Genomic DNA, 9,830 nt, shown 5'->3' with positions numbered 1-9,830 from the left:
TGCGCAGGATCACAACGCCGCAGTCCCACATTAGCTCATGCGAGGAAGCAGAATTGCTTTGGCCATTTCCTAAAAGGCCAGTCTCCATGGATAGGGTGAGAGCAAGCGGCATAGGGAAGGACGGGACCTTTAACTCCGTTTTCACTTGGGAGGGAGGTGTTGATGTTTTAAATGCCATGAATGATAGATAATTGGCAGTGTCTTGCATTCATGAAGTCATTGAAAAGCAAAGAAAAAGCTCCTTTTTTGATGCCTATGTAACAACCCAGTACTGGGTTATAAGTGACTCAAGTGATGGAAGGGCACACTCGAAGCCAGGAAGCTGGGAAGCGTGCCCGTGGGCCAGCACACTCAGCAGGGTGTTTCACAAGGATCTGGCCACCATCCTATCCTTGCGCTGCTGGTGAAGTCATTGTGGCTTTGTGCCCCTCTCCTTGTCCCATCCCAAGAGGATGGGGTAGAGCAGCTCAGCACGTCAGGCAAAACATCATCGTCCTTGTGCCTGATGCCTCTCTGGGGCCCCACTATCGCAGGCACTTGGGAGACAGGTTTGAGCTGTCTGGGCTGAGCTCCTCACCTCCTGCCTTGTGCCAAGTACACACAGAGTGGAGCAGAGGAGCTGAGTCAGGAGCACTTCTTCACTGGAGGACTTTGTTCATGGGCTCACCTACCCATCACCATGGCTAGAAAGATCCTGGGAAAATGCCATCTCTGCATGGGGAGGTGCTGGGAACCACAGGATTCTGGTGGTCCCTTCTGGGAGCAGGACGTCGAGGTCTCTTCCAACCCTATCCATTCTGTGATTCTGTGATCACAGCAAAATTCCCAGGAAGCTCAAACCCAGGGGATCCTGGAGGGATCTGTGCATTGTTTTGCCAATACACCCTGATTTGCTCTCTCCCTGGGTAATACTAATCTCAGGCACACTCGAGATAAGCCTCAAGACATTACACTGAAAGGAATAGGCAGCCCAAAGGACGTGTGGCCTTATCTTCTCCATGCATTCATTTGAATAAATCTGTTCCAAAGGTATTTTACATCAGTGTGTTGAAGGACAAGCCCTAGCTCGCCTCTAGGGAGTTTGTCTTATCAATGAAGCCTATAGGAGGCTTTCAACTGACTCAAAGGGCACCGGTGTTGCCCTTAGGAAAAGGCTCTGAAAGGTGAAACCCCAGGATGCAATTCCATTTGTGCTCAACCAAACCATCCCTCTGCCTGTGCTCAGCCTTCCTGTTCATAAAGCTCCTGTAATTAATACTGAGTAACTGCTGAGGGGTTTTTTAGGTCTTGGTGAAAGGTCTGTTATTGACTGAGATGGGGAAGTTTAACTTGGAGAACATCACTGTGAGTCCAAGGCTTTCAGAAGAGCTTTATCAAATGGAAACTCAATGGTTTGTGGCAATAAGGAAGTTACCTTCAGGAAAAACCACCAAACTGAAGTTATTCCTATAGTATTATATTCCTATATGAATATATTATTATATTCCTATATTTGTATATGATTATATTCTTATATTAATATATCATTATTATATTCCTATACTAACATATTCCTATATTAATATATTCCTAATATATTAGCTGAAGCAGACAGATTGTTTTAGCATGGAGATGTGTATGAACAAAGACCAAAACTCAACCACGTATCCATATATCAGTAAGAACAAATATCTTTGCTAAGGCATCTCAGCATGGAATCGTGGAAAGAAAACCATTTTGAGGAAAACCATCCCCAAAAATGCAATTCTTTTTTTCTTCATCAAAAATAAGGTTCCGAGTTTTACCAACACAACAATGCTCAAAAAGATCTGGATTAACTTGAAAGCTGCTTCACTTTCACTCCATTTCTTTTGCCCCTCCGCAGGGAACTCCTCGGTGCACAGTTTCCAAATGGTAATGAACAACAGCCCTTTCTCTGTGCCTTTTAGGGCCCGATCCACCAGGATCATCCATAAATATTACTTTAAAACCATTCCTGAGGAGCTCCCGGGGGCCGGGAGAGCAGCCAGTGTCAGGAAGTGTCAGCTCCTGCTCCCTCTCCTCCTCGGGACGCTGGTAGCCTGGTTGGGAAAGAACAGATGTGATAAATGCTGGGAGATTTACAGCACAACCCCCCCCACGGGAGCCATAAACCCACAATTTGTTCAATTTCAAAAGCAGACCTCTGCCCGATGCAGGACCTTTCAGCACTGCTTATAAAGCTGGGCTTAAAAAGCCCGGGATCCTTCATGATAAAATACACCCAAAGTTCACTTTTCAACCATTGCAGTGCCTAAAAGATGGAGATGGGGCAGCTGGAGGGGAAGAAGGAGGACGGGACCAGCAGATCCTGCCCTGGCCTTGCCCCCATCTTTCTTTGGCACACAGGTATCCCGTACTGGGCATACTTAAGGCAACGGGGCCAGGAGGGGTTGGAAACTGGTGTAGCAGATTGCATGACACTCAAGGTCTGCTCCCAGATTCCCTGCATGAACCTCGGGTGACCACTGATGGACCTCATACCTGTTCCTGACCTCCAGTGGGGGGGTAGAAACCCACTCACAACCGAGAAATGGTTCGGTGTCACAGCATGACAGCACCAGTCCAGTCAATCAAACCTGGCCTTGATGAAGGTGTCTGCACAAACACCTGAAGGTCAAGATCACTGTCTGACCTAGCTCCCCCATCACCTCCACATCTAAGATGATCAGCCTTCAGGCAGTCAGGATGCAACACCTCTTTTGGGAGCCTTACACATCACCACCCACAGCGCAACAGGAGATTCTGGCATTAGACTCAGATGGCTTCTTCACCTCTTCCAAGCCCACAAGTGTTTAGTGTTGGCCTCACACTCAATGTGGCCCCAAACCGAAGCACTGCATCACCCCTTCCCACAGACCTGTGATGTTCACAACGTTGATTTGGCTCCGAATGCTGAGCTGGGTCCTCCTCTGGCATCCCAGCCCTGGAAACCAAGTGAGGAGTGAAGCAACGTTACCCATATAATGCTCGAATAAGAGCAGAGTTCTGCATTTATTGCTTAAGTAGTTTGAAGTGATTGTAATGCAGCCAGATTTATTTCTTATATACAGTGGTGGACTTATTAAACTTCCAGAGGAGCTCTTTAAACTGTCATTTGGGGTTTAATTGCTGAATATAACTCCCTGCTTCTAAAAAGCTGCTGTGCAACAACCCCCCTTCCACTCACCCTCTTCTTCTGCTCCGAAGGAGAAGATCCCCAAAAGCACAAAGGGTTAAAGCTCTGGCCTGCCTAGTCCAGTCCATCCCCTCCTCCCCCAGATCGGGAACAGTAGAAAGGAAAGGATTAGAGGGGAGAGATTTATGGACTAGCCCATCACAGAGCCTCAGTTCGCACTTTGATGATGGGGGAACAGCCCTGCTCCAACAAAGGGGCTGTAAAGCATGCCCACCGGTAGGCTATCTATTGAGGGGAGCCAAATCCCTCCTTGGATTATTAAGGGCTCTGCAAGTCCTTGGAAAGAAAGGCTGCACCTTTTTTATTGCTGCATTATTAATAAAGAGCTGGTGAAATACTTACTGCTGCTCCGTAAATCTTCCAAGGGCAGGAGTAGGTTGCACAGACTTTTGGGCTGGAAGGAAACGGAGGGGCCATGGGGCTTGACCTACATCCCCCATCCCAACCATGGTGAGTGTCTCTGGAGCAGGGACATGGCAGGCGCCCAGCTCCACTCCTGGCACGCTGTGGTGTGCTGGCACTACCCAGCCAACAAGCAGCTGGGGTTGAATATGGGCTCAAAGCAAACCATCATCCATCAGGTTCGGATTTACAGGGTGGGCTGAGAGGAAAGAACAGAATCATAGAAGGGTTTGGGTTGGAAGGGAGCTTAAAGCTCATCCAGTCCAGCCCCTGCCACCTCCCACTAGAGCAGCTTGCTCCAAGCCCCTGTGTCCAACCTGGCCTTGAGCACTGCCAGGGATGGGGCAGCCACAGCTTCTCTGGGCACCCTGTGCCAGCGCCTCAGCACCCTCACAGGGAAGAGCTTCTGCCTAAGAGCTCATCTCAGTCTCCCCTCTGTCACTTTGATAGCTCACTCACGCTTCTGCACAGTTACTTTGCTCCCATCACAAGCCCACTGCAATCTGGACACCCAGGACCTGTGTCCCATGCAATGGAACATTTGCTCTCCTATTCTAAAGAGCCATGAAACCCCTGCTTGCTGCAGGTGACCACAGCACCAGAGGGGGGACATCACCCATCCCCTTGCTCTGTGCAGGGCTCAGCCTCCCCTACGTTAGCACCTGTTTGGAACGAGCATCCCCACAACAGCCCGGAGGAGTTGGCCGAGCTTTAGAAAGAGCGCAAATAAATAACCCCTCAGGACTACCAACAAAATGCAGGCCTTGACAACAACAACAACAACAAAAAGTTTCCTTCCCAATTTCAGCTTCTGGCCATAAAATTTTACTTTCATGTAACAGCATGAAATCCGCACAACCGGAGCAGGGGTTTCTAATAAAAGGCACAGCTGATGGAGTACCCGAGCCAAGGTGGTTTTATAAGCCAGAAGAAGAGAGACAGAAACACAGAAGGAAAATAGTTTTCTTGAATTCCTTCCAGAAAGAAATTCTCTTTAGATTCCCTTTAGCCATGCTGGAGTTCTTCCTCTTCTTGCATGGGTTTTCTCCCCTTAAATGCTGTCTCTCTTAACCTGTGCATTAATGCCAGCAAGTCCAAGCCTCTCATTTCTTTTTGCATCTCAGCCCTGATGCATTTAAAGTGTTTACGCACAGAGAACAGAGCAACTTTCACTGAGCTCCACCTTGCCCAAAGCCCAAACCACGTGAAGGAAAATGCAACGTGTCCTGCACCCAGGATAACGCTCCCCTTCCAACGCACAAGACGACGGAGGGAAAACACTTCCCCATGTCCTAAACTATGAGGTCTGAGAAGAGAATAATGTCTCCTAAAGGGCCAGCAACAGCTCTCAGCTCAGTGAAAAATGACTTCCAAATGCCCCCTGCCCTGGGGATTTTATAAGGGAAGATGGATCTTTCTATCTGTTTTCCTTTCTTCTTCATTTTTCAACTCTTGACCTACACTGTGAACAGAAACCTCCCGGGTGTGAGCCTTAGGAAGAGGAAATGCTTCCTCCAGTTCATTTGTCTTCGGTGGTCTGTGCAGCTGAAGAGACGCATGTGGCCAAAGAGATGCTGTTCCCAACCCTGCCCATCCTGCCCTGCCTGCCAGAGGGTTGGATTTGCGGCTCCATTAGCAGGGATGAGGCCGGCCATCCCTCACCTGGCCCTTTGCAACTGGGAAAACAAGAGTCAGGGCAGCCTTGGCCTCACTTTTGGGCAGTCCAAGACAAAGAGAGGCTGATCTGTTTGAAAACCTAAGGTTAATGTATTTACCTGGGCATGAAGGGCCAGAGCGTAGAGCTGGGAAGGGTGTTGTTGGACGCTGCCTTGCAGATACCAGGAGTCCCAGCAGAGCTGCTCTGGTGAACTCCCACAGCCACCATGGTTCAAAGCATCCCTTCTCTCATGTCAGAGCACTACACGAGTCACAGATTCCAGACACAGCTTTCAAATGCCTTAAACCCCACGATCCCCAACTCAAGGTTCAAGGGCAACATATTGCCACAAGATGTTCCTGCTCCCAGCATCATTCATGGTCACTGGAAATCACCACGGCAATAACCCCAATAGGGAAAGGATGGTGTGGTTTGCAGCAACCTGTTTGGGACATAATCCAAACTGGATGACTGGGAACCAGTTCCTAAAGGTTTCCGGATGAAGAAAGTTCTGCTTAGCACATTATTTATAACCAGGGTGGAAATAACTAAAATGGGAGGATCTGCATAATTCAGGCCTAAGGGAAGTTCTTTGTTGCATCTTAGACAGCTCCAACACACATTGCCCTGGACACTGTCCACGTCCAGGAACAGAGCAAGGCCTGTGAAGGAAGGAAGGAAAGGGAAGAGGGAGTGGAAAGGAGCATGTCCAGGTCTCGCCACCCAGCCTTTTCCCTCTCTTAATGTGGGGCCCTGATTTTCTTACTGTTTCCCGAAGTGCCTCGAGCATGATCATGGATGGGAACATCTCCTCGGTATCCAGCAGAGCTATTCCATGCAGGCAGCCCAGGTGTTTCACATAGCAAATGGGAAGTGATGGATCTCCAGGAAAACAATTTATCAGCACCTGGTGACCTGTGGAGCTGAAACTGGCTGCACTTGTTCCTGCATGATGCTGCAGAACTAATGGCATAAGCAGGGGGAAGCACAGATGTGAGCAGCACAGCCACAGACAGCAAGAGCTGATGCCTTGGGACAGGGCTCATGGACCTTTGGCTCTTTGGTGCACCGACAGCATGACTTCCAAGTGGGATGTGGAGAGGAAGAGGCTGGGGGCAGCAGTTCCCATCCTCACCCCAAATTACCTTTGTGGGGAGATGGAGGTGAGGCTGGACCACATCCTTCAAGTCTGACATTGGCCAAGTCGTGTTCCCTCCTCAAAAGGAACAGAAGCAGAAATGTCCTTGCAAGGTTTTCTCCCTTATGACAGTTGCTGAGAGGCTGCATGAGATGGGCATCAGCTGAGCCCACAAAATGGGCTTTCCACAGCCAGGAAAAGGATGCTTCAGATGCAGATTTAGGGAGGGAGAGAGGCAGAACCTGAAGACCCCATTAGATTTCAGTGTCATGGCTTCCATCATGGACTTTGTTGTCCATTTAAGGAGCAGGAGATTTGAGTCCCAAGTTCTCAACTTGGGCCTGTCTCCTTAGAAAAATAAAATGCAAGAAAAGAACCTTTATAGGACAATTTGTTGCTCTCCATGAAGGCTCGAGAAAGCCAAACTGCCCGGCCTGGAGGGCTGCAGCTCTGCTGTGGAAATGGATACGGCAGCATCCTGCCTGCCCTCTCCTTCTTTCAGCAGGAAGATTCCCTTTGGTTTACAGCAGCCCATGCTCCAGGGGAAAAAACAACAACTGCCGCTGTTATTCTTTATGAAGGCAGCAAGAGGGCTGAATAAAAGAGGTTGCATCCAAAGCACAATATGAGATGAAAAAGACATCCAAGCTCCATGGCGCTAGATAAAACAAAGCACGCAGCAAAAGAATCAAATGCTGAAATATGTATTTCTTGTGGGTATGAATAGAACTGTCTATGTTTGCCTTGGAGACAGGGGGAAGGAGGCCAAACGGTTTCATCTCAGCAGGTATTGCTTTTCAGTACAGAGACATCGAGCAATTTAAAGCCCTCCTGCCAGGCCATTTCAGCAGTCACAGCGGTGCTCTCGCTGAGCTGCTCGGTGCTGGCTCATGGAGAGGTCACCTCCGTGCTGCAGCCCATGCACAGGTAGATGCCCTCACACCTCTTGCCCTATCACAGATGTTAGCAATAAGAAAAGGCCAACAATGTCAAGGTAAATCAGCCATCTCCAAGAGCTTTATCCAGCTATCACCCTGCTCCTCCCAGCATGGCTCCCACACTGGGCCATGCCAGACTGTTCGCTGCCACCTCACTTCCCTGACCTCAGGGACTTTGGACTGGAGGGCAGGGAAATGGGATTTGTTCTGGTGGGCTGTAAAGCACTGGAGAGCAGATAGCCATTATCCCCGATATCTCTAGCAGTCCCATAAGGACACACAGCAACCAAGAGCCACAGATTTATGTCTTCTTCCTCCAAACAACCTTGCCCACTGCCATCCCAGGCTGTGCATGACCACGTTTCCCTTCATCTCTGATCTTGCCCCTCTACATGCTCACAAGTTGTCTCAGTGTGCCCAGCACCAGGAGGGTGCACACCATGCCAGCGTGGCCATGATATCACACAGTGCTCTCCTCTGCCTAGCAGGCAGGAGGGACCCATCTGGTGCTGCGTGATGAACAGGGCAGAGGAGCAGGGCCAGGTCCCAGAGGTGATGAGTGAGCGCAGCCAGTCGTTCAAAGAGGTGAAGGCAGAAGGTCTCCAGGTGTGAAGGCGCAGGAGCAGGTGCCCTGTGAATGTTTCCCACGTGTTTGCCTGGAAACTGGGATGAGCTCATTGGAGAAGAGCCCTGTGGATGCTGAGCGCACCCAACTACCCACCGGCAGGTTGGGCACGTCGGCAGTTCTGATACGCTATGCTTCACAGAAAGTGCATGGTTGGGTTTCACCATCTGCTTCCCTCACCCTGGAGAGCATCAGCATCTCCCCTGTCTCTGAGCAGCCCATCCACATGCAGAAACTCCGTGCCTGACAGTGATGGAGAGCAGAAGCAGCTGATGAATGACATTAAGCACAGGAGGAGGTAGGAGATGTTTCCTAGCTAACCCGTTCCTCCTGAGCAAGGCTAGACCTGCTCCAGTGTCTCCTCTCTGGCGGTTTGGGCCAGCCCGTTACCCAACCTTGTTGCTGTTCATCTCCATAGAGAAGCCAGGTGGCCTGAGAGCACCCCCATCCTCCCTGGGCACGTTGCCACATTGCCTCCTGTACCACCCACTGGTTCCCCCATGCTTTGAGGCTGAAAATACGGGTTTAATAATGTGTCCATAAATCATTCTGTCCATTGCAGCTGATGCTGGCAGCGGTGCTGGGAACAGGCCCAAACTTCCCAGGTGCAGGAAAGCCAACACAGTCAACCCCAGAGCTGGTGCCACAAATGGTGGCTCCCATCAGCCCATGGCATGAAGGTGACTACCAACGAGACCCAAAGGCAGTGGGCACCATCAGTGCAACCCACCCTCCAGAGAAGCAAGGGTGGGATCCAGGGCCCTGAGTAAATGGTACCATGTGAGATGCTCTGGGGTCTCAGGACAAACCATGGAGCTGCAGGTTCTATGGGACACTTGAGCCTGCTGGAAGAGCAGTTGGAGGCCAGGTAAGGTCCTGCAGAGCACCTCAATGGCACCAGGCACCTACATTCAAGCACCCAAAATGTGCCCAAGGTCTTGACATGGAACCTGGGTCTCGGCTCTGGCATCAACTATTAATATCACACAAGGATAACCCTGTGGTGAACCTACCTGTGCATCCTCAGCCATCACAGACCTGAGCTCATGAGTGTCTGGGAAGGATCACTGCTGTTATAATCCCTCTTCTGCAGCCAAGGAACTGGAGTACAGCGAGATGAAGTAACCCAACCATGTTACTGTGGTTCTTGGCTGCCTGTGGTCTGCCTCAGAGCACTGCACTGACAGCATCTGCACATGGGACACATCTTCTCCCCATTCACAAGACCACAGGACAATCCTGCTTTCTCAGCAGCACCGAGAGCCACAGCAGAGATGCTGTTGGCAGAGATGGCACCACCTCAGTGGCAGCAAAAATCCCTTAAGGCTGCCTAAAGAGAAATGTCATGTCAAAACGACCACATCAACATGCATATTTTACAGCTCTCCCTGGATTTTTGCTATGGATTCTCCCAACGGAGTCCCACCGGCCTCTGACAGACACAGGATACGTCTCATGACAGATTGGTTGTTTTAAAGGGATCCTGTTCTCCAGCTCTAATAATTTGGGAAGTTCATTTGCAGCCTTGGAAGCCGTTAGCCAGCAATCCTCTGAGCCTGCACTGGGTCTGCAGCCTGTCGGGCTCCCTCGTCCCCGAGCATCCATCACTCTCACACCTCGCTCCTGCACTGACACTGAAACAACAAGTGAGATCCTGCACCGGTGCAAAGCAAAGACCCGCAGCTGCACGGCAGGGCAGTTCCCCAGTAAATAAACTGGTTGGGATGACTCTTTCCCTGATCTTATGATGGATGATTTCAGATTCCGAGCGTTGGCTTGGGTTCAGGGCAAGGGATCCTGTGATGAGCAGCACCCCATCACCGCAGCCCAGACTTTCCCATTCACCCTGATCTTTCCATCGCCTCTTTGCACTC

At 50.2% G+C, this 9,830-nt stretch overlaps 1 long non-coding RNA gene across 1 annotated transcript; it reads right to left on the bottom strand.

The window, feature by feature from the left end:
* Nucleotides 1–1,650: 1,650 nt before the first annotated feature.
* On the bottom strand, nucleotides 1,651–6,493 carry LOC133279605 (uncharacterized). The gene is made up of 2 exons (XR_009746923.1): nucleotides 5,374–6,493; nucleotides 1,651–2,060 (listed from the first exon to the last, which is right to left on the bottom strand). It is a non-coding gene; the product is annotated as an uncharacterized LOC133279605 (long non-coding RNA).
* Nucleotides 6,494–9,830: the final 3,337 nt, after the last annotated feature.

This window comes from Pezoporus flaviventris, unplaced genomic scaffold, assembly GCF_033815535.1.
Source record: "Pezoporus flaviventris isolate CSIRO_AGI_PZ_B2104156 unplaced genomic scaffold, CSIRO_AGI_Pfla_v1 ptg000078l, whole genome shotgun sequence".
NCBI classification, from domain to species: Eukaryota; Metazoa; Chordata; class Aves; order Psittaciformes; family Psittacidae; genus Pezoporus; species Pezoporus flaviventris.
Note: the sequence above shows the minus strand (reverse complement) of the source record. Positions and strands in the feature narration are given on the sequence as shown.